Genomic DNA, 26,322 nt, shown 5'->3' on the forward strand with positions numbered 1-26,322 from the left:
TATGTCAATGGTGGATCTTTCTTGGCGAAAACCGTATTGTCTATCACTAATTAAGTTGTTGGATTCAAGATGTTTAACAATATGCTTATTAATTAAAGTTTCAAATACATTACCAAGAGAAGATGTGACAGCTATTGGTCTGTAATTGGAGGGGTCAGACGAACTTCCTTTCTTCGGAACTGGGTGGATATTGGCTTCTTTCCATGAATTTGTGAATAAAGAAGTACGTATGCATAGTCTGAATAATTTAGCTAGGACAGAGGCAAGTTCAGGGGATCACTTTTTCAAAACAATTGGCGGAATTCCATCAGGGCCTGGAGCTTTGTTGGTAGGTAAATTGTCTAGGATGGATTTTATGTATCTTGTCTGTATTTTAAGTGGGGCAATTTCGGGAGAATCAAGTTCCAGTACTGAGACATTCTGGCTGGTATTATCTATGGTAGAGTTTCTGGCAAAGGTACTAGCAAAGATATCTTCTTTCCCACTTGGGTCATTTGTAATATTGCCATCTGAAGATTTTAGTGGGGAATGGAAGATGACTTGTTAAATTTATTATTGAAAGAATTAAGAGTTGACCAGAATATTCTATTGTCATTAGGGTTGTTAAGTAGTTTTGATGCTTGCTTTTGAAGAAAGTTTGATTTAGATAAATTTAATACAGCTTTTGCATGATTTCTAGCAATTTTAAATTGGGAGAGTGATTCAGATGATTTTGATTTTAAGTAAGAGTTATATGCTAATGACTTTTGGGCTGTTGCTCTGGCACAACTGCCATCAAACCATTTTGGAGAGTTTGATCTTTTAGTGAATTGTTGACTTGGTATGAATAAATCCATACCAGCTAGTATTAAGTCGCAAATGTGGGATTGGATAGAATTGGGATCACTAGAGAAGAAAGACTGCCATGGAATGTCAGCAAGATAATTTCTAAATCCATCCCAGTCTGCCCTGTCAAAGTGCCATCGGGTCACCCTGACAGGTTCAGAATGAGGAGGTGTGGGAGGGTTAACTAATGAGGCTTTGATGAGATTATGGTCAGAGGATCCAAGTGGTGACAGTACCTCTATCCTGTATTGATCTGGATTATTTGTCAAGAATAAATCCAAGAGATGGGCATTATGGTCAGGATTATCAGGTATTCTGGTTGGTTGCTTTACCAACTGGGTGAGATTAAACGATTCTGCAAACAGCTCGCATTCTAGACCAGCGTCGTCAGTCCGGGCAGAATGCAATAACCATTCAACATTGTGTATGTTAAAATCACCCAAAATGGTAATTTCATTGCCAAGGGCAAGGGCAAGGTTACTCAATTGAGTAGATATGGAATCAAATACACTGGGTTCCGAAGAAGCACTGGGGGAACGGTAAACTACACAGATATATTTGGTAATGTTTTGGCAATTTAATTTATATAATGAGTAATCAAAACTGGATGAAGTGAAGTTTAAAATAGTGTCAACTGCATATTGGGATTTGATATAACAACAGGTGCCGCCCTTGTTACGAAAGTTTGTAAGGAGATGGTAACCGGGAAAACAAAATGGAGATATATCGGTAGAGGGTGAGATTTGAGCTTCTGTGAGGAAAAGGGCCAAAGGGGATATGGACTGAAGGAAAAAATGAACCGAGTTTAAATTTGTGGTAAGGCCGCTGATGTTGGTAAAGAATAAGGCCGCACCGTCACCTCTTCGCCGACGAGCATTCCCGGAAGTATATATATATATATATATATATATATATATATATATATATATAGAGAGAGAGAGAGAGAGAGAGAGAGAGTATATATATATATATATATATATATATATATATATATATAATATTTTTGTGGTAGGTGGGGGCGCTCACCATCCACCCACTCGATGTAGTACTGCTCTCGGGTGTCTGCCCTTTCCTCTCCACCCTCTTTTCCTTCCTTCCTCTTCTGTCTTTCTTTACTTCATTCTTTCTTCATCTTTCTGCCTACGGGTGACTTAACACTCCCTCTTTTGTCTTTCTTTCCTTCGGTCTTTCCTGTTCCTGCCGCCTGTGGGTGTCTCTACACTGAGTGACAAGCAGAATGGTTTCCTGTACACCAGGAAACCATTTATTGTGCTGGGTGGTAACCATATAACCATAATATGGCGCCTGGTGATTTAATGGGTAATTGCGGCGCTCCAATCGGATTGAACCGGTGAAGGTTTATATCCAAGGGTTGGTTGAGGTTTATTGCTCACGTAATACCGCTCAGGGATGAGTGAGGCTGGTCACACTCATCTTAAATGCAGGACCAACTTGCCTAGCCCTGGGCTCCTACGCTCCTCATTGGAGACATAGGACTAGATGATGGATGGATATATATATATATATATATATATATATATATATATATATATATATACCTGGCGCGTCCCGAGATGGCGGATAAAGGAAGGCCGAGCAGGTTTACAAAATACCTACATGGACGGCCCTGACCATGGGAACCCCTAGTAGATACATAAGGCTCCACCGAATGTACTGAATAAGGAGGCACGAAAGTTACATCTCGTCATGAACTGGCAGGGAGGTAAGTTTGCTTGAATCCCCCCAACTAAAAAAGAATTCTACTGGAAATGACTTTTTCTGGCATTCGTGTTGGATCATTTACTGAAGTTCCAACCACACTGCCACCTGTGCTTACGGGCAGTGTGCCACCGAAAGTGAGTAGGTACTGTCATGGCAGATCAGAGACGAGGACATTAAAGAAGGAAAATTAATTCAGCTATATGACAACAACCACCTGTTTTACTACAGCGGAAGATAAAATGAAAGCGTTCGTGATCTAGGTTTTCAAATTAACAGAGCTCTTGCAGAGAATATTATCAAATTCAGCAGTGTATCTGGCTTAATAGCATGGACTGTAAATAAATTAAGCAAAAGATATTCCCCGAAAGTAATGCAAGTGTATGCACCGACTTCTCAAAGCTTAGATGAGGAAATAAAAACATTCTATGAAGACATCTCTCAGATTATGGAAGAAAAGACCACATGTACTATACTCATGGAAGATATCAGTGCAAAAGTTGGCAAATCGAAAACTGGAGAAGCATGTTATGGGAACTTTCGGAGTGGGAGATAGGAACGATAGAGGTGAAAAGGGTGGTAAATTTTGGTGAAATGTATAACATGAGGTGAAAAAATGGATTCTTTCACAAAAGTGCAGGGAGAAAATGGACCTGAAGTAGTCCAAATGGAGAAGCAGAGAATGAAATTGATTTCGTTATAGCATACAAGAAAAACACGATTATAAACGTCGCAGGTATCAACAAAGTAGATATAGGAGGTGACCATAGAATAGTGGGTTGCACAGCCAAATTAAATTTCAGAAGTGAAAGAAAGATGCTGATTAAAAATAAAAAGATATTCCTAACAAAAGCAAACGAAAACAAAGCAGCCCCTCAGGTTTCAGGCTCTAAGTTATGTTGATTGTGACAATGATGAGTAGAATGACAGACTAACAACAGTGCTAAGAGAAGCAGTGGTGGTAGTAGGGAAAGCTAATACAAAGCGAACAAGTATTCAAAAATGACCCTGGAGCTCATGAATAGAAGAAAGGAGATGAAACTAAAAACAGAGGAAGATAAAATAGAAAAAGCATAATAAAATAAGCCTATCAACGGGTGGCAGAGAAAAAAAAGAAAGAGAAACATGTATCATGTCACTGAAACGATCAAAAAGGGGAAAAGTTTGAAACAGACCCGAAGTAAAATGGCATTAGGAGAGCAACAAATCATATCACTGAAAGAGAAAAGCGGTGACTTCATTAAATGCATATAGGATGGTGAGGACAGTTGAAGAATTTTACAGAGAACTGTGTGCATCAAATACAATAGTACCAATAGCTAACTTTTCAGTTGACACAAGTGAAATGCCTAAGGTAACACCAAACGAAATAAACACTTCTCATCAAAGTACGAAGGGAGGGAAGGCTCCAGGGGATGATGAAATAATAGCAGATTTACTGTCAGATGCAGGAGCAGATATACAAAAGAGGCTTACCTACTTATTTACTCAGTGTATAAAGAAGAAGGAAATTCCTAAAGGACTGTGTAATGGAATAGTTATTTTTCTTTAAATGAATGGCAACTCAAAAGAACTTAATAACTATTGACCCATTAGTTTCATACCAGTTATTTACAAACTATTCTATAACGTCCTTACGAGCAGAATAACAACAAATTTGGAAGAAAACCAACGTCATGAACAGGCAGGATTTCGAAGCGGGTATTTGTCTACTGATCATCTACACACAGCGAATCAGCTTATTGAGAAAATTACAGAATATAATAAACCACTGTGCTTTGGTTTCGTTCTTTACGAAAAGCCTTTCGACTCAGTGGAGCACATAACCATTACAAATCCATTGCAGGAACAAGAAGTAAATGAGAAGGTTATAAAACTACTCGAAAACATATATAAAGAGATAACTGCTACAGTTGAATTACATGAAGACTCGAAAAAAAAACTAAGATTGAGAAGGGCGTGCGTCAGGGTGATATAATTTCACCAAAATTATGTCCAGCATGCCCAAAAATTACTTCCAGAAAACTAGACTGGGAGAACTAAGGAGTAAACATAGATGGAGAAAACCTAAATCATTTAAGATTTACAGACAACACTATCCTAGTCTCAGAAACAACAGACACGTTGCAAGAAATATTAAAATACCTAAATACAGAAAGTCTCAAAGTAGGGCAAAAGATGAACCAGAGTAAAACTAATGTTTAATCCAAATACACCAAATGAGCGTCATCAGAAAATGCGAAGAAATTCATAAAGAAGATGTGGAATGCAATTACTTTGGGCACATATTAAAGCTAACGAGGGACCATGATAGCAAAATAAAAAGACGCATTAATAATGGATGGAAACCTTTCATAGTGACATCATGAAATGTACCTTACCACTACGCATGAGACGAAAAGTATATAATCCCGGTTATGAAGTACGGTTCTGAGACTCGGAAACTGACAAAATAATGGTAAATTAACTAATCCGGGTTCTCTGAGAGCAATGGAAAAGTCGGTGTTAAGAATATCTATAAGAGAGAGGAAAAGATCTACTTGGGTGAGAGAGCAGACTAGACTCAAAGACATTATAGAAATTACTAAAGAACAGCAATGGAGATGGGCAGGTCATGTAGGAAGAATAAGGGATAACCAATGGATCAAGAGCCTGACTGACTGGACTCCAAGAGATTAGGTAGCAGAAAAAGGCCAGACAGGAAGTGGAGAGATCAAGTATATAAGTTTGCAGGCAAACCGTGGCAGAGATCGGCTCAGTCTAGGAATTCGTGGAAAAGGATGGGAGAGGCCCTTGTTCAGCAGTGTACTTGCAATGGCTAATGATGGTGATGATATATATATATATATATATATATATATATATATATATATATATATATATGTATGTATATATATATATATATATATCTCATCTCATCTCATCAGCCGATAGAGTGTCCACTGCAGGACCGGCCCATCCCGACTGAAGTGGGGACGACATAAGTCGATTTTGTATGTAACTCGAGTTGTTGACCCCCCTGTGGTGGGGGGGGGGACACAATCTGGCCGCACTATGGGGTGGTACTGCTACTCTGCGGCCAGGTTGTATTAGGAAGAATACTGCCACCTATTCCCTGCGTGTCGTAAAAGACGACTAAAAGGGGCTGGGTGAGGGGACTAGGGACCCCCTCCTCTGTTTTTTAGTTCCTGAAAAGAGACAGGCCAGAGAAAGGGATGGGGGATGGAATTATCCCCGTACCCTGAAGATTGGGTCTATGAAAGTGCGTGGATATAGTACGATTGAGGCTAAAAGGGAGGAGATTGGGAGAATGTTTGTGAGAAGAAAGTTGGATGTGTTAGCTATGAGTGAAACGAAGATGAAAGGGAAGGGTGAATCTATGTTTTGGAAGTGTGAATGGAAGATTGTCAGGCGTTGATAGAGGAAGGGCAAGAGAAGGTGTGGCCTTGTTAGTGAGTCCGGAAGAACAGCAGTGTGTGATTGAGTGGAAGGAGGTGTCAACGTGAGTTGTGGGTGTTTGTGAGTGCATATGGGCCTGGTAGTGAAAGGGATGAAGAAGAGAGGGAGTCTTTCTGGAATGATGTTGATGAGTGTCTGCAGAGTTTTGGAGAGAATGTGAATGTGGTAATGATGGGAGATCTGAATGCTAGAGTGGGAAATGTAGCAGTTGAAGGTGTAGTTGGTATGCATGGTGTGCCTGGAAGAAATGAAAATGGAGAACGAATGATAGCGATGTGTGTTGAGCGAGAGCTGGTGATTGGAAATATGCCGTTTGAGAAGAAAGATATTTATAAGTATACATGGGTGAGACAGGACGGTGGAAGGGTTGTTGATAGAGCTTTGATGGACTATGTGGTTGTATCTAGGAATGTAATAGGAAGATTGTTGGATGTGAGAGTTCTGAGAGGGGAGGGTGGAGGTATGTCTGACCACTACCTGGTGGAGGGAAAGTTAAGAGTAGGTAAGAGATGGGTGAGAGCTAGAAGGGTTAGGTGTGGCAGGGAGGTTTTGAAAGTGAGTGAGTTGGATAAAAGAGAGAAAAAGATAGAGTATCAGGAGAAATTGAAAGATGAGTGGAATGCAGTGAAAGATCAGGAAAATGGCAGTGTGGAGGAGGAATGGCAGTTGTTAAAGAGTGCTGTGGTGGGGCATGCAGAAGAGGTGTGTGGTGTGAGACGTGTGGGTCGTGGTGTAAGAAAAGGAAGTGAATGGTGGTGTGAGGAAGTAAGCATGGCTGTGGCTGAGAAGAGACGTGCATATGAAGTGTGACTGCAGAGGAAGGATGAGATGTCATATGAAAGGTATAAGGAAAAGAGGAATAGGGCGAGAAAGGCTGTGCGTGGCAGCAGATGAGAGGTGGGGTAGGCGGCTGACAGAGAATTTTCAACAGAATAAGAAAATGTTTTGGAAGGAGGTGAAAAGGCTGCGAAAGGGAGAATCTGGGAAGGAAGAACGAGTAAAAGCAGAGGATGGAAGGATGTTAATTGAGATGGATGCAGTAAGGAAGAGATGGGCAGAGTGTTTTGAAAAATTGTTAAATGTCGAGGAGGAAAAGGTGGTTGACATTGTGGTGGATGGAAGGGTGCAAGGAATATATGTGTTGGGAGAGTTGAATGATTCTTTGATCACGAAGGAGGAAGTGGAGAAGGCAGTAAAGGAGATGAGAACAGGGAAAGCTGCAGGTATGGATGGGTGTGCTGTGGAATGCCTGAAGAGTGGTGGATTGACTGTTGTTGACTGGCTAGTAAGATTGTTGAGATTGTTGAATATGTGCTTTGTGAAAGGTATGGTGCCAATTGACTGGGCAAGTACTTGTGTGGTCCCGTTGTATAAAGGCAAGGGTGATAAGTATTAATGTACTAGCTTAAGGGGTATAAGTCTGTTGAGTGTTGTAGGTAAGGTTTTTGGCAGACTGTTAATTATGAGAGTTAGAGAGGGTACAGAGGGAGTGATTGGTGATGAGCAGTGTGCCTTTAGGAGAGGAAGGGGATGCGTGGATCAGGTATTTGCTGTGAGACAAGTGTGTGAAAAGTATTTAGCGAAAGGCAAGGATATGTTTTGGACATTCATGGATTTAGAGAAAGCATATGATAGAATTGATAGGGAGGCTTTGTGGACTGTTTAAAGATTGTATGGACTTGATGGTAGGTTACTAAAAGGGGTGAAAAGTTTTTATGTAAATAGTAAAGCGTGTGTAAGAGTGGGAAATCCTGTGAGTGATTGGTTTCCCGTTAGTGTGGGGCTGCAACAGGGATGTGTGATGTCGCCTTGGTTGTTTAATATTTACATGGATGGTGTTGTAAGGGAGGTGAATGCAAGAGTTTTAGGTGGAGGTCTGAGTCTGGTGAATGTTGATGGTGGAGGGTGGAATCTGAAGCAGCTGCTGTTTGCAGATGATACTGCACTGGTGGCTAATTCAGAGGAGAGATTGAGACAGTTGGCAGAGGAGTTTGGAAGGGTGTGTGAAAGGAGGAAATTGAAAGTAAATGAGAATAAGAGAAAAGTGATGAAGTGTATGGGGTTGGCAGATGGTAGGGGGATGAATATAGTTTTGAATGGCGAGTTGCTTAAGGAGGTAGATTGTTTTAAATATCTAGGGTCACATGTTGCTGTGGATGGAACAATAGATGCAGAAGTGAAGTTTAGAATAAATAAAGTAGGAAAGGTGCTGGGAGGAATGAAAAAAGTGTTTAGATGTCGTTCGCTTAAAATGGATGTAAAGAGAAGGCTGTATGAGGATGTTGTGGTACCGACTGCGTTATATGGGGCTGAAACATGGAATATGGGTGTAGCAGAGAGGAAAAGTTTGAATGTAATGGAGATGAGGTGTCTGAGGAGTATGTGTGGAGTGACGCGTATGGATTGAGTGCGAAATGATGAAGTGCGATGGAGAACTGGAGTTGTTCGGGAGATGGCTGGTAGAGTTGAGCAGAGGGTGTTGCAATGGTTTGGGCATATGGGGAGAATGGATAATGAGCGATTGGTGAAAAAGATAACTAGATCTGATGTGAGAGGTGTAAGGCTGAGAGGAAGACCACGAATAGGATGGATGGACAGTGTGAAGAGAGCGCTGGATGTGAGAGGGATGTCTGTTGAGCAAGGAAGAGTGGCTGTGCATGACAGAAATAAATGGAGAGAAATTGTGAATGAATAAGTGATGACGCAGCCCTGAGGGGATATTCTCCCGCATTTGGTCTGATCAGCTAGTCAGGTCAGGTGCGAGTAAGGGGATAGGTCTGTTATGATGTGGCAGGGGTAAACCAGCCCTACTGTCGGGCCCTGCTGTGGATGTCACTGATTGCATTGCGCAGTTGACCCTTGTGCGGTGTGGTGCGGTGAGGATCTGTCCGTTCTCCCCTTTGGGGCTAAGATGCGAATGAATATGTTCGAATGGATGAGTAAATGGGGAGTGTGAAATCCTGTCTCGGCTACCTCCCTTTCCTTGGGGGAAGCAGCCTAGGTATATAGATAGATAGATAGATTGAATGTGTAGTTTCGGCTGCCCAAAATACACACACACACACACACACACACACACACACACACACACACACGGCTAGTGCTACATCATATATATATATATATATATATATATATATATATATCTATATATATATATATATATATATATATATATATATATATATATATATATATATATATATATATACACACACACACACACAGAACTTTAAGATGGATTCATATTTTGGAAAGGTGCCTTTAGAAAGGTGCGAAGAGAAGAGACAAATGCAAAAAACAGGATGAAGGCTTCTACCCGGACCTGGTTGCAAAGGAAACTTACAAGAAGTCAGTTGATAAAGTAACTAGACTAGAGAGAACTTTTCAAATGGAATTCAATGAAATTAAGAAGGAGCTACGCAAACAGAAGGGAAAAAGAAATGAAACAGAAAAGCCCCAACAATAGATGACCTATCAGCTGAGGTAAATTCACTGAGATCGAAGGCTAGTGAAATGGGATGTGCAGTTGTCAACCATGAGAGAATTATGGATGATTTCAGAAATTATATGAAGCAAAACAGGCAAGCAAACAGGCTGATAGACCAAAGTAGTAGTACTGAACAGAAAATAACACAGGTAAATGAAATGGTGAGAATTTGCAAAGATGGGGTACAATCTACGTTTGCTGAAATGGTAAGAGTAAAGAATCATTAAGAAACAAAGGTTGGAAAAAAGCGTAAGAAAGGAAGTGACAGAAATAATTAAAAACAATCCAAAACTAGTCAGGGAAGCTGTGGAGAGTGTTACATAGCCTATGATTTCATCATCCCTTGTATAATTCTAAATTATGATACAGTTTTGTTCATAATTGTATCATCCTTTGTATGATCCTAATGTACAGTATGCTGCATGTTTGTTCACCTTTCGCCACATGGCTTCCATAGTGACCAGGCTTGCGTGTTCTACCTCACTCCCCCCTTCTTCCCCTTATAGTAGAGTAAGTCGTTCTTTCTGTTGTTCAGAGAAGGATTGTCAACTCTTTGTCCTCTAGGCCTTCATTTGCGCGTCCTTCTTACAAGTTGAATCAAGCTCTGCCGGCCCCTATATAATGTGCTCAGTCTTATATTAATTGCCACTTAGATCTCCTCATTTTGTTCACATCTCTGTCCTCCCCTGTATAGTGTATGATTATTTTTGTGAGTGCTCAGGAAGTCTCCAGACATCTAGCTGCTGTATAATTTGAGTATAAGTGTTATTACCATTTTTCTTATTCTGTATAGCATTGGGCGTTAATTCGTAAGCCTGATAGAGTTTTTACTGTCAGCCAGTATTAGTAATGGTTTGTATCTGTAATAATATTATATCTTGCTTTAACTGAGCATTATCCGGTTCTCTCATTTATCAGGGCTGACTTAGATAAATTAGCTCTTGCTAAATTCATGTTAATAGAGGCTATTGCAGTTAACCATATATGTAACCTGTTTTGCCATTACATTATCCTTATGAGTCCTGAATGTTTAGTTGTTAGTTTGAGCATTAAACTTTAACTTGTAATTTTACATAAGTCCTTTGTTTTGAACCTGGAACTTTGCGGGACAGTAGTGATTTTAGTATTCTCACCTGAAGTGTTCATTATCTCTCTCTGTTCCGTAACATAAATTTGGCGACCTCTTATCAGGATATTCAGGATATTATCATAAGGATATTGCTTGATATTTTGTGACTGTGATTTACTCATGATGTCTACTATTACTACTCTTGATGAAGCCAAAGATTTTTTGTCATATGTGCAAACAGTGTGTGATGTAGAAAACAGAACAAAGAATGAACTTAAGCTTGTTGCTCAACAATTGGGAATTGCTGTTCGCTCTCATCATTCTAAAGATCAAATTGTTGGCATGATTAATAAACGCTTGTTCAATGTAACTCCTCCAGATGAGCAAACGCAGATTGAAAAAGTTAAGTTACAGCTAGCCCTGCAGGAGGCTCGTGCTAAGGAGGCTGAGTTTCAGGCTCGTGCTAAGGAGGCTGAGTTTCAGGCACGTGCTAAGGAGGCTGAGTCTCAGGCTCTTATTCAAGAGGCACAGGCACAGGCTCAGGCACAAATTGAACTTGCTAGGATTCAGGCAGACCATGAGTATTGCATGAAACAAGGTGGAACTGGATCATTTAGCTCTGATGATTTTGATGTGGCTAAAAATGTTAAACTTGTCCCTCCTTTTAATGAATCTGATTTAACAAAGTATTTTCAGTTGTTTGAGAGGATAGCTACAGGTTTTAATTGGCCCAAAAAGTATTGGCCAGTACTCCTTCAGAGTGTTCTCACCGGTAAAGCTCAAGTAACTTATTCATCTTTGCCTCAGGATCAGTCTGATAATTATGATGTAGTTAAGAGCTTGATTCTTAAGGCCTATGAGCTTGTTCCTGAAGCCTATAGAGTAAAATTTAGGACAACTTATAAGCAAGATAAGCAATCCCATGTTGAGTATGCAAAAATCAAAGAAGATCTGTTAGAGCAGTGGTTAAATTCTAAGAATGTAAATTCTGATTTTGATAAATTTAAGCAGATGATTTTGCTGGAGGACTTCAAAAGGTGTATTAATAAAGATGTAAGCCTATATCTTGATGAGAAAAGAATAGATAATTTGTCTGATGCTGCAGTTTTAGCTGATGAATATGTTCTCACTCACAAGAGATATTCTAAAGAAAAAAGGAAAGCTGAGAGTAAGTACATTGCCTCTACTCGGAGTACAGGTAACAGGAAAGAGAATAAAGAAGATGTTTCTCAGGAAGTAAATACCAGCTCCACCTCTAGATTTCAGAAAAGTAAATGTACTTATTGTAGTAAGCTTGGTCATACTACGGAGAAATGTTTCAGGAGACAGTGTGATGTGAACAAAAAGGAGTCTTTAAATATTCAGTCAATTAGTCTAGTGTCCACCCTTGAGGGTTCCCAGAATTCTTTAACCGAGTTAACCGAACCTGCTTTGAGGGGTAAATTAAATTCTCTTGATGAAGCTCCTCTTTTGAGCAGTAACGTGGGTGACACTCTCAAGAGTTCATGTGCTAATTTCCTGTCTGATGGTTTTGTCAGTCCTCTGGACAGTAATGACAGGAAATCAGTTAAAATATATCGTGATACAGGTGCTTGCCAATCCCTTATGCTGACCAGTGTTCTAGGCTCTAATGTTAATTCCTCTGATGAAACTGTAATCTTACAAGGTGTAGGGAATAATTACTTCTCTGTCCCTCTGTGCAGACTGAATTTAGTCTGGTTTTGTTAATGGTTCCGTTATGGTTGGGTTGGTTGAGACACTCCCAATGTCAGGTGTAAATTACTTACTTGGAAATGATATTGGTGGAAGTCAAGTGTGTCCAGCTCCTCAGTTGTCTAGTGAACCAGTGACTGCGACCCAGGATTGTGATATCCCTGATGTGTTCTCTGCATGTGCTGTCACTAGGGCTAAGTCTAAAGTTACTGGTGACTTAGAGGATAATGATGATGATGATGTTATCCTAGATGACACTTTTCTTGCTAATTTGGACCACTCACCAGATGAGCCAATACCCCGTAGTGTTGATAATTTGTCTCATCAAGAGTTGGTTGAGTTGCAGGTTGCTGACCCTGAGTTGAAAGGTCTAGCTAACTCTGCTTACAGTGAGGAAGAGTCGGCTGGTGCTTCTATTTGTTATTATATAAAGTCAGGAGTACTTATGAGAAAGTGGAGACCCCCAGCAGCATCAGCCGACTGTGAATGGGAGGTTGTACATCAAGTTGTCATCCCTCGTGTTTGTAGGCAGGATATCATTAGAGTGGCTCATGATTCCAGTTTGGTAGGACACCTTGGAGTGAGGAAGACTGTGGCACGCATTTTGAAACACTTCTACTGGCCAGGTATCTTCAGGGATGTTTCCTGGTATTGTAAGTCTTGTCACACCTGTCAAGTTGTGGGGAAGTGTAATCAGACCGAAAAGGTTGCACCACTAGTTCCCATTCCTCCTTTTGAGGCGCCATTCACCCGTGTGTTAGTGGATATTGTGGGCCCTCTTCCTAAGACTTCTTCAGGATTTTTTTATGTGTTGACCCTGATTGATATGGCTACTCGTTATCCTGAAGCCATTCCACTTAGAAATATCTCAGTAAAGAACGTGGTTAAGGAAATGCTAGGGTTCTTCACCAAGTTTGGTCTGCCCAAGAAGGTACAGTCAGACCGGGGAAGTAATTTCATGTCAAATGTTTTCAAGCAGTCTCTGAAAGAGTTGGGCATCACCCAGATCACGTCTTCAGCTTACCATCCCCAGACCCAAGGCGCGTTGGAGAGATATCATCAAACACTCAAATCGATGCTCAGGAAATACTGTTTGGAACATCAGAAAGATTGGGATAAAGGTTTTCCATTCGTTATATTTGCCGGAAGAGAATCTCCAAATGAATCACTGGGCTTCTCACCCTTTGAACTACCGTTTGGCCATGAAGTAAGAGGATCCCTTAAGCTACTCAAGGAATGCTGGCTGTCGGAGGAAGATGATGTCAACCTGCTGGAGTATGTGATGAAGTTCAAAGAACGGCTGTCCACTGCTTTACAGCTGGCAAGAGAGAATTTAGCAGCTGCTCAGGAGAAGATGAAGACTTGGTATGATAAGAAGTCCAGGTTACGCCACTTTCAGCCAGGAGATCAGGTTTTGATTCTGCTACCGGTGCATGGGCAACCTCTTCAAGCCAAGTTTAGTAGTCCTTATTTCTTGGAGAAGAAACTCAGTGATGTCAACTATGTCATCGCCACACCAGATCGTAGAAAGAACAAGCAACTTTGTCACATCAACATGCTAAAGTTATATCACAGACAGGATGAAAATAACCCAGTCTGCACTGTAGCTGTTCCACCCGAGTCTACAAGTGAAGTTCTCCCATGCAGTATGAGCCTGAGTGATAGTTTGGGGAAGAATCCTGATATCATGAATGATCTCCAGACTAAGCTTTCTCATCTCGCTCCCGAGGAAAGGCAGGAGTTTTCGGCATTACTGCAGGAGTACCCGCAAGTGTTCCGTGACACTCCAGGAAGAACCACTGTGTTGATGCATGATGTCGATGTTGGAGACGCAAAGCCAATTAAACTGTCTCCTTACCGTGTGAACCCAGTGAAAGTTCCTCTCATCCAGAAGGAGCTTGGCTACCTGTTGGACCACAAGATGATTGAGCCCTGTCAGAGCGAGTGGAGTTCTCCTGTCACTCTAGTCCCTAAGCCAGGTGGGTCACAGCGGCTTTGCATCGACTACAGACGTGTTAATCAGACAACCAAAACAGACACCTACCCTCTCCCTCGCGTGGAAGATTGCATAGACAAGATCGGAAAGGCTAGGTACATAAGTAAGTTTGATCTGTTAAAGGGATACTGGCAAGTACCTATGACTGAACGTGCTAGGGAGGTCTCATGTTTTGTAACACTAGGAAAGACTTTTGCATGTTCTGTAATGCCATATGGTATGAAGAATGCACCAGCCACTTTTCAGAAGCTCATGAATGTTGTAACAGAGGGTTTGGCAGGGTGTGTTGTTTATATTGATGATGCATTAATCTTCAGTGACAACTGGAAAGATCACCTATGCCATGTCAGTAAAGTTCTTGAGCGTTTGGTTCAGGCTAATCTTGTAGCTAATTTATCAAAGTGTGAGTTTGGTCAAGCTAAAGTTCAGTACCTTGGGTACGTAATTGGTGATGGATACGTTGCACCACCAGGAGCTAAGGTTCAGGTTATATGTGATCTTCCCAGACCTAAAAGTAGGAAAGAGCTACAAAGATTTTTGGGAATGGTAGGTTATTACAGGAGATTTGTTCTTAACTTTTCAATTCTTGTATCACCACTTACAGACCTACTGAAAAAGGGAGTTAAATTTGTCTGGACCGATAACTGTGAATCCTCTTTCAGTAAACTTTAAGCTATCCTATTAAGTCAGTCAGTGCTCACTGCTCCAAATTTTGCCAAGCCTTTTAAGATGGCTGTTGATGCAAGTGATACAGGAGCTGGGGCTGTTTTGCTGCAAGAGGATGATCAGGGTATTGAACACCCTGTATCTTATTACAATAAGAAGTTGACTCCACCTCAAAAGAACTACTCAACTATTGAGAAAGAGCTTTTGGTCTTGATTTTGGGTTTACAGCATTTTTCATTTTATTTGTGTTCTGGTTTTGACCCCATAGTCATTTATACCGATCATAACCCACTGAAATTCCTTAGTAAGTTTAAAGATAAAAATCAGAGATTGACAAGATGGAGTCTACTTCTTCAGGAGTATTCATTAGACATACAACATGTCAAGGGGAAAGAAAATGTTATTGCAGATTGCTTATCTAGACTTTAGACAGATTGTTTTAGAGTAATAAGAAATTTCCTTTGTAAATTTCTTTTTCTTTGTGGGGAGGTGTTACATAGCCTATGATTTCATCATCTTTTGTATAATTCTAACTTATGATATAGTTTTGTTCATAATTGCATCATCCTTTGTATGATCCTAATGTACAGTATGCTGCATGTTTGTTCACGATTCGCCACGTGGCTTCCATAGTGACCAGGCTTGCGTGTTCAACCTCTCTCCCCCCTTCTCCCCCTTATAGTAAAGTCGTTCTTTCTGTTGTTCAGAGCAGGATTGTCAACTCTTTGTCCTCTAGGCCTTCATTTGCGCGTCCTTCTTACAAGTTGAATCAAGCTCTGCCGGCCCCTATATAATGTGCTCAGTCTCTGCATTAGTTGCCACTTAGTTCTACTCCTCATTTTGTTCACATCTCTGTCCTCCCATGTATAGTGTATTATTATTTTTATGAGTGCTCAGGAAGTCTCCAGCCATGTAGCTGCTGTATAATTTGAGTATAAGTGTTATTACCATTTTTCTTGTGCTGTATAGCATTGGGTGTTAATTCGTAAGCCTGGTAGAGTTTTTACTGTCAGCCAGTATTAGTAATGTTTTGTTGTTGTTGTTGATTCTCTCCTCATTCGAGGAGACCGGGCCTTGCTGTAGCCCGGTTGGTGGTGGTTGTCTTGAGTAAGGTAAGGGGGAAGACATGGCCTGGGGAATGCCCAGCACACACGCCCTGTCTCCTGGCTGAGTTGCGGTATGTGTGAATGTTTTGTATCTGTAATAATATTATATCTTGCTTTAACTGAGCATTATCCGGTTTTCTCATTTATCAGGGCTGACTTAGATAAATTTGCTCTTGCTAAATTCATGTTAATAGAGGCTATTGCAGTTAACCATATATGTAACCTGTTTTGCCATTACATTATCCTTATGAGTCCTGAATGTTTAGTTGTTAGTTTGAGCATTAAACTTTAACTTGTAATTTTACCTAACTCTTTTGTTTTGAACCTGGAACTTTGCAGGACAGTAGTGATTTTAGTATTCTCACTTGAAGTGTTCATTATCTCTCTCTGTTCCGTAACAAGAGTAACAAGTTTCTAGTAAGAAGTGGCATAAGTGAAGAAGAAAAAAAAAAACTAAATCTCAAGGGACAAAAAGGAGATGGAAAATATAATGAACATACTGCACCAAGTATCATAGGATATCTGTGATAAAGATGTAGAACATAAAAGGCTAGGGAAATATGAGAGAAGTAAGTCAAGGCCCCTGACTGTACTAGCACAAAGAAACAGAAATGAAAATAAAGAAATGGTTTAACCCCTAAAAGGCAGTCAATGTTCTGGAATGTCCATCAAGGAAAAGGCAGTCGACGTTCCAGAACACATTTCCATTCCATGGGCCTATTATATACCAGGAATGTGGTGTAGGCCTCTGTATCGATTGCTTCACAGAATACCACACGCTGAAAATATATGAGTGTGAACAGTTGTGGTAATATAAATAGTTGTACATATTTCCATACGTAAAATTACAACTGTAGAGAAGTAAGAAAGATTTTACATATATATAATGTATCGTGTTCAAAGTGCACCATGGAGACACAGAACAGTGTACATAATGTAATAATAACATATTTCAGTCCGCTGTTACAAATAAGAGCAGAAAACAAGACACTGTTCCCGCCTGTTTTCAGTTGCATGCCACTGCGTGTGACCTTGACGTGCCACCACCCCTCTCACTTACGGTACCTTTTACCACCAACCACCCTGTGTGCTATTTGAAGTGAGTAACATCAAATTCTTTGTTTTCTCAGTACTCTGATCCATTTGTGCATGTATTGCCTGATTTCATAACGTTTTATTTTTAAAAAAAATAACCCACTCCACCTGGATTAAAGACTGGAAAGTAGCCCGCTGTTTAAGGGTTAATACAGAACGCAAAAAATCAAAAGAAAAAACAGATATGTTGTGGAATAGATACAAAAGACATGATAGTGAGAGGACACATAATAACTGTAAACAGGCAAGAAATGATTGTACAGGGATAAGGAGAGAAGCTCTTAGACAGTTTGAGGAAGACATTATAAATAAAAGTAGTGATCAACCTAAGCTAGTTTACAGCTACATCTGAAGCAGAATCAAAATTAAAATACAGTCCATTATGGACGAGGGGATCATCTATACACAAGAAAAAGATATCTGTGAAGTACTAAAAGAAAATTTCCAACAGTTATTACAGAAGGAAATAATTTTGAGCGAGATGATATGGAACATACATGGCCACACATATTGCTAGATATACAAATATCAGAAAAAGTTGTACAGGAAGAGTTAAACAAATTAGACAAAGGAAAAGCAAATAGATCTGACGAAACTTCAGGTCTGGTGATGCATGAATGTGCAGAAGAATTAAGCAGACCATCATATTCAATATTCAAGGAATCCTTAGATCAAGGTAAACTACCTGATACCTGGAAGAAAATAAACATTGTTCCCCTATTCAAGAAAGGGAATAGACAAAATCCACTCAACTACCGACCAGTATCACTGACAAGTGTTGTAAGATTCTAGAAAAGATGCAAAGATTTGGGTAAACCATCTAGAAGAAAACAACATGAGAACAGAAAGGCAGTTCGGTTTTAGAAAGGGAAAAACATGTGTTACTAATTTATTAAGCTGCTGTGATAGACTTGCAGAAACATTACAGAAAAGAGAAGGATGAGTGGAGAGTAACTATTTAGATTTCAAGAAAGCTTTTGGCAGAGTACCACACCAAAGACTTTTATGGAAACTGTACCACCAAGGAGGTATCCAAGCCAACCTATATTGTTGGCTGCAAGATTTTCTAAGAAAAATGGAAATGGGAACAGTACCAAGGGTAAATTACTCATCAGAAAGAAAAGTGACTAGCAGAGTTCCACAGGGCTAAGTGCTGGCACCAATTATGATTTTAGTGTATATAAATGACATAGACAGTAACACTGGAAATGGAAGCTATCTGAATATGTTTGCTGGTGATGGAAATATACAATGGAGCATTACTAACACAGGTTCTTCCAGACAGCTACTAGAAGAATTAAACTTCATGAATGGTGCAATAAATGGCAAATGGAAATCAATGTGGACAAGTATAATATAATTAAGTATGATTAATGTAAAAAAAAAAAAAAAATGGGATTGTAAGTTAGAAAATTCAGCCATATACATATAAGAAAGGAAGGATCTGGAAGCGATTATCAATAACAGACTATCTCCGACTGCCAACATCAGTGAGAAGGTACGGAACATGTATACATTGCTTGCTAATATGAGAATAGCATTCACATATACAAATGAAGACATGCCGAGAAAGATAACATCATTCATCATTCCAACTCTGGAGTATGCCTCAGTAGTCTGGAATCCTCATCTAAAAAAAACACACACACATAGATAAGGCTGAAAAAGTACAAAGGGCTGCTACAAGATGGTTACCAAACTTAAGTGATCTAAACTGCGAAGAAAATCTAGAAAAATTGAATGTACCAACACAACAGGAAAGACGGAAAAGAGGAGACAATTATGCTATATAAATGCATCTGAGGGAAAGAGAAAATAGACATAAATGAGTATATAACAAGCAAGAGGACACTCCAAAAAACTACATAAAAGAGAGGTGAGAAAGTCATAAGGAAATTCAGTTTCCCAAATAGGGCAATTGATCACTGGAATGCACTATCGAATGAAATAGTGTGTGCCAAAACAATTCATAAATATAAGAATATGTGAGATAAAAATGGTTTAATACACAGGACAGTACGAGCTTGACTCATTCCTGTAAAGATACAATTAGGTAAGAACACACACACACACACACACACACGGACTAGCCAGAGTGAACGGACGTGTCTCAACCACATCTGCAAACTTGAAGTAGTTTTCAGGATTTAGGTTTGTCCTGTCTCCTATAGTCTTGCCTAAAGTTTAAAGTATTGTATGTTAATATAGTCTGCCAGAAATGTAAAGAGCTATTGTCAGTGAGTATACATGAACGTTTATAGGAATTTCGGTAACAGCTGTTAGTACTCTAACCAACCATCAAACATGGCCGACAATGTAAACATCGAAGGACCCGAATTTCAAGGATTTGACAGTGAAACAAGTGTGATGGATTTAATTAAAACGCTGATTATGAGAAATAGTGAACTAGAAAAGAAAGTGGAGGATCTAGTATCAAGATACATGCCTGACAATACCGAAAACACTATACAGAGTCTGATACAGGCCAATGAGACACCGAACCAGGAGATCGAAAATTTGAAATGAGAAAATATCGAATTACGGAGAAAATTTGAAGACAGGAGTAACAAAACAGAGAAGGTGAGTAGTGTTTTAGAGGAGCAAAAGGCATAGTGGGCACATGTGGAAGAAGAACAGAAAGAAGTGGTCAGCTTAAGATATACAAATATCAGAAAAGGGAAATGAACGGGAAAAAAATGGAAGCAAAATTAGGGAAAATATTGAAGATGAAGGAGAAAATAGTGAGAGAAACAGTGGAAAGGAATAGATGTGTGGTAATAGTTGGAAACAGGGAGGAGGAAGAAAAGATTAGATCAGTGAGACTCGAGAGAGACTCAAATCAAGTTAGAATAATATTGGGGAAGATCGATTCTGAAGGAAGCAAGTGGAAAAAAGAAATTGAGGAAGTAAGGAGGATAGGAACACATAAGAAAGGGGAAGCAAGACCAATGAGAGTCAAGTTGTCATCAGAAAGTGTAGTAAACGATATACTTAAAGTGACCTGGAAACTAAGTAAAGAGGCTGGGATGGAGAATATTATTGTAAGAAAAGATCTGAATGAAGAAGAAAGAGGAGTTTTAAAACCATTGAAGGAACAAGTAAAGGAAAATAATGACACGAGGACAGAGGAAGAACGTAAAACTTTTTTTGGAAAGTGATAGATATGAAAGAAAGAAAATAGTATGTGAGGAACCAGAAGTGAAAGAAACAAGGGGGATGATTATGAATACGAAAAAGGGAGGAATGAGTAAAAATAAAACAAGGGTAGTAAATCTAAGTATCATGTATAGTTATGTAGATGGGTTAATATCTAAGAAAAGGGAAACTGGAGACTATTTAAATGAAAAGAAACCTGAAATTGTTTGCTTGGTGTGTAGACATTATCAAGGCATTATATAGGCATTAGTATAGATCTCATAAACACAAGGTACAGGAAGCAGTGTCTGCTGGAGACATACACAGTTTCTTACTAGGAATGTCAGTTCATATAATGTATATCCACAATCTTGTTGTCCCAGACCATCAAGAATCTTTAACCATATGAAGTATCTCAAACTTCCTCGTAGTCCAGACGACCAATTATTTCATGACGTATTCAAACAGGAGGAGTAACCAGCCCGAGTCAGTTAGTCCACGTGGATGGAAGTCCACTAGACATAACAACACACCCACACATCCTCTCCGAGCTGTATATAATGTCGGAGAGATTCCCTTCAGAGCAGAGAAAGGGGAGAGAAGGGCTAGAGACAAGGTCCGAACAATAGGGTCATGCTCCGCCACATTGTAACTCACTATTATAACTGTGTGCAATAAACTTCGTAATCAAGAGTGCTGAAACTCACCTCGATCCATAACTGAATTCCCTATTTCCCTACGTACTAGACCACGTTATTGAGACTGGTGGCAAGCGGTAATAATGTACCAACTACGATAAACTACGCCAATCGAGATTGGCGGCGAGTGGCGAAAACGAACCACAATCAAGCTACAGCTTTCGAATTTATACTACGATATCTACCTCGCTACGTTCACTGAGAGTGGTGGCGAGCTGTAAACAAAGCTGATTAACGTCTCAATCACAGCATCTGCACCTTCTCTTCAAATCAGCAAATTAAACAAATAAGACTAGCTTCTAAATAAGAAGAGGGGTTCGACGAGACTTAGTAAATTACGTTTCTGTGTAATATATACTCTGCTTAACATAGACTTTCCTTGAAGATAATAAATCAAGATCAACTCCCTGTATTCATCTTTGACTTCTCCTGCCTTCGACTAGCACAATAACTTTAACCAAATCTCAAGATTTACGTATTACTAGACCAAAGTGTCACATATATAGTTTGTGGTAGAAACGAACGGCCTACGCCTAAAAACCATCATTTCTATGATCAAACTACAAAATTGATGAGTTATGAGTGAGGGAACAAAAGCCCCACGAATTTACGAGTCTACGGGTCTATAGTTGGGTTTACGTTATCAAGATATGTCAAATGACACTACAAGTATAGCGCCACGACGCCTCATAACTTTAATTTCTACAATGAACCAACGACCTACAGCTATCAACGATTGCTACACAACAAGCAAACGGAAAGCAAGAACATGGCAATAACCAGGAGACCCCCACCATCTCCAACCACCCTCTGCCTGCAGCGAGCTGACGACAGGAGAGCACAAGGTCAAAGACGATGGCAGCATAATTCGGAGTCAACATTTACAAGTCGTCTTACTCACCTTTCCTCACTCAGCTTACTCATCGCTACTCATTAACTCACCACAGTTACCAGCGTGTGAGAAGTCGACATCACCATGTGTGTTTGAGACGCCGCCACGTCAATCAACGTGTGACTGACACCAGGCACCTCTCACCCACTGTTTGTTACTCATCCTTATTCACATAACTCCTACTCATACTCATTTATTTCCAACAGCTGTTGAGTGGGAGTTAGACGTTGTATGGTGAGGTTTTCTATCACTGAGATTAATTCGCACTACAATCAACACTGAGATCATCAAGCTATGGAATTTCCAGAGTAAGATCGTCCATCAACACAGCCCTAGAATTATTGAGAGGGAGATCTTCCATCAACTCTGCATTTATCTTCCGAGATCGACATTTGCTATCAACACGCCTCTCCGAGTGACATCATCCGTATCAAGTGGGTGTAATTATACTTACTCATTTCTTCTCAGTGCTTGAACTTAGGTACAATCACCTCCTTCACTTATTATTATATATACATTTATACACTTATTATCTTTCATTTATTACAACTCATTCACTCATCTATTCCGTTAGGACATAAATAAAGATGTATTTCAAAACTCCATACCCTAGCAACATGAGTTCATTTTAGCTGAGTGATATGACCGGAATATTTTCGCCTCCACTCGTGTTAGTAACAGATGATACAGAGTTAGCGGCCACTGCAGATACACAGTTAGGATAACAACAGGGCAACACACCCACCCTACAAAATTCACTGCACACTAAAGACAAAGAAACATATACTTCATTTCTATATGATAATGATGATTCTTTGGAAACTCCCTCTGATATGGCAAGTGAGAAGTTTGTCTCTGACTTGCATGTCTATGAAAATTTATTTCGTTCAGGGAAAAACCTATTCCACTATGCCCTCACACAACGATAAACAATTCCAAGTTACATTAACAAAGCAACCAGTGAAAATGAATAAAGCAGGCAATACCACAGATCAAACATCCCCACCTCATGTTTACGTTTATCATGAGGATAAAACCGCCCCAAAATTCTCAGGCACAGAAAAAGATCGCATTGATGTAATATCTTTGATCAACCAGTGTGAACAACTCTTCGTAAAGAGACATGTAACTGATGAACAAGAGAAAATTGCAATATTTTCCACGTGGATCAATCAGGAAATATGCCCGGCAGGAGATTTGCTAAAGTCTGATAAGCTTCTCTGAGCTAAGACATCTGATGAGTTTAAAACTGAATTTTTGAAGTAATTTCCTGGAGGTATGAACTTCTTGCCAGGTATAATCCCAGAATTACATAAGATTGTAGATCTTGTACGGGAGCACACTACAAATCACGTGCTCAGCGAAATAACTGCTGATGTCTCCACTATTCAAAGAACATTATTAGCTACTTTAGAAAATTCAAACTGGATAACACAAGATGGAAAGATGTCGCCAGACCTTGATGTAGACGTCATTGGTTATGTAGCTGCCTTGTTTAAATTACCTGATAGGGCCCTCAAAATCGCCAAGACGATCCCGTACACCCCAGGTATGTGCTTAGGAGACTTAATGAACGAGGTAGAGATGCAGTGTAGCAAAGCAGGGGTGATTGGAAAACAATCACATTCTAGTAGAATGAGAGTGCCTGAGACATTATCAGCTGTGAAAACAGCTACAACTACCCAAACAGAGAACATAATCGATCACGACCCGAAAGCAGACAGAGCAAACAACCAAACACGTCGAGGTAGCGATCTCAAACACCTGGCCAGATCTCGCGCCATAGACACCACTAAATATGGGAAGTCATCTCGCAGATCACAGTCGGGAGATAGGTCCATTCTATGTTATTATTGTGCAAAACCAGGACACACAAAGATTGAATGCTTTATCAAAACAAAAAACGATAAACAAAACAGGGATTTGATCCATACTGTAGGCATCATCGGTGCCAAGGGCATTGGACCAGTAATTGCAAGACAGTAGGGAAAATAGTTTCCATTTTCAAATCGGGGGAAGGCCAAGTCATGACAAAAAACGAACAAACATAAAGAAAAGCAAGTCTAGAATTCACATGGGAGGCATGTTGGGAAGTTAGTGTATCTTGATACCAGCTGTATGTGAGGATCAAAACATTTCCTTATTTTTACACAGAGGCTCTCCAGTGAACTTAATAACACAAGAAGAAATAAAGTTTTCAGAAATTAGAAGAAAGTAACTTTTCTGGAAGAATCTGATATAGACTTAGATACAGTAGATATCAAACAAATTTCAGTAAAAGATATGATATGGTTAAACATCAGTTTTACACAGACTACAAGACCAGTTTCTGCATTTTTTTTTTATATTGTTGAAAACTTAGCAATAAAAGCTGATATGTTGCTGGAATTAAGATGCATGAGAACAGAGAAAATAACTTTACTCCCACAAATGGGGAATAGACTTTGATAATGAATTCATAGAAGAAATACTATCAGAATCCTCACCGATTAGTAAAACAGAACCAAACAGAATTGGTATTATTAAAACAAACATACACAAACAGATGAGTGTATAGATCCACTCACACACCCGCCCCCCCAGCCTTCAGGACTAGAAACCCAGGTAATGGTACTATCTTATCAGTTTTTCCCGCCCATCTCACCAATGATTTAGTTATGCCGCCTAACTCCTACATGAAAGTTACCATAAAGAGCAAATAAAAAAATAGTACTATTCTAATCTTGGGAGAATTATGTAAAGTAAAGGGATTGTCATTAGAAAACGCATTATATCAGATGAACGACAATGGGCAAACTTAGATATTCCTATTTAGTCACATGAATAGGGAAGTACAGTTAAAAAAGGGGACTTATATAGTTAATATTGAAAAATGTCCCGCCCCCATGATGGAAATAATTTTAGCTGGAGTGACAAGTGAGATAAAATCTACGGATAGAGAAAGCATAATAGAGAATTTAATTCGTTCAGGTGGATTTGATAAAGAAACTGATATGTTAAACCTGTTGGAAAAACATAGGGACACCGTAGCATTACCCGGAGAACAATTAGGTTGTACCAACCTGATTAATCACAAGATTAACGTGCACCCAGACACACCACCGATTTTCGCCCCTGTGTATCGAGTCCCACAATCTCGACGTACACTCGCAAACCAGTATGTCGATGAAATGTTAAAACTTGGAATTATTGAGCCATCAGTCTCCCCGTGGAATGCCCCATTATTCTTCGTGCCCAAACGAAATGGAGAAATGCGTGCGGTAGTAGATTACCGTAAACTAAACAATCACACGATCCCAGACCAGCTTCCCATGTCATTGCTAAGTGACATCCTACAGAATATTGGATCAGAAAATAATGTATTTTCCTCGATGGATTTGCTCAATGGATACTACCAAATTCCATTAGATCAGGAGTCACGTAAATTCACTGCCTTTTCCACAAATACAGGACATTATCAATACAGGAGAATGCCAATGGGATTGAAGACAGCACATTCCAGCGTCTTATGAATTACGTATTGTCCGGAATTTTAGGACAAGGAATATTTGTTTATCTTGATGACATAATTGTTGTAACGAAGATATAACAGAACATCTCCAGAAATCAGACCTAATCTTACAAAAGCTAGGTGATGCTGGTTTAAAAATTTAGCTTTCTAAATGCAAATTTTGTTTTAAGGAAATAAAATTCTTAGGCCATAAATTAAATGCTGAAGGTATTCACACCTTAGATGACAAAATACAGGCAGTGAGAGACTTCCCTGAATCCACTGCGACTGACGAAGTTAGACAATTTTTAAGTCTAGCAGGGTACTATAGGTCATTCATACAACAATTCTCTCATATAGCCTTTCCTCTATTCCAACTACTCAATAAAGATGCTGTATTCCAATGGTGAGAAAAACAAAAACAAGCATTTAACAAGTTAAAAAATAAACTTACAAATGCACCATGTTTGCCATATCCGGATTTCACAAAACCATTTACTATTTGTACAGATGCATCAATTAAAGGATTAGGGGCTGTACTGATGCAAGAAGATAAAAGAGAACAGAATCAACCAGTTGCGTTTGCCAGCAGACAAATAAAAGGTGCAGAGAAATTTTTTTGCACTACAGACTTAGAGGCCCTTGCCGTGGTTCTTTTCATTACAAAAGTTTCGAGATTTGGTATATGGTTACGAAATACACTTTTCACCGATCATAAACCGCTAGTGGATATGTTTAAAGAAAAACTCCCCTCTGGGAGGAGAGGAAGATGGAAATGTACAGTCGAAAACTACAATGTACATAATCATTACATACAAGGCAAAATGAATCTAGTAGCTGATGCATTATCCAGGAACCCGAAAACAATTCAAGTCGCGGCATTAAATCTCAATGAAACATCCCAAACCACGATGAAATCGAGAAAGCACAAAGACTTGATCCAATATGGTCTAAAGTTATATACAAGTT

Source organism: Coenobita brevimanus, chromosome 105, assembly GCF_032717465.1.
Source record: "Coenobita brevimanus isolate Jiangsu-jjx chromosome 105, ASM3271746v2, whole genome shotgun sequence".
Classification (NCBI taxonomy): Eukaryota; Metazoa; Arthropoda; class Malacostraca; order Decapoda; family Coenobitidae; genus Coenobita; species Coenobita brevimanus.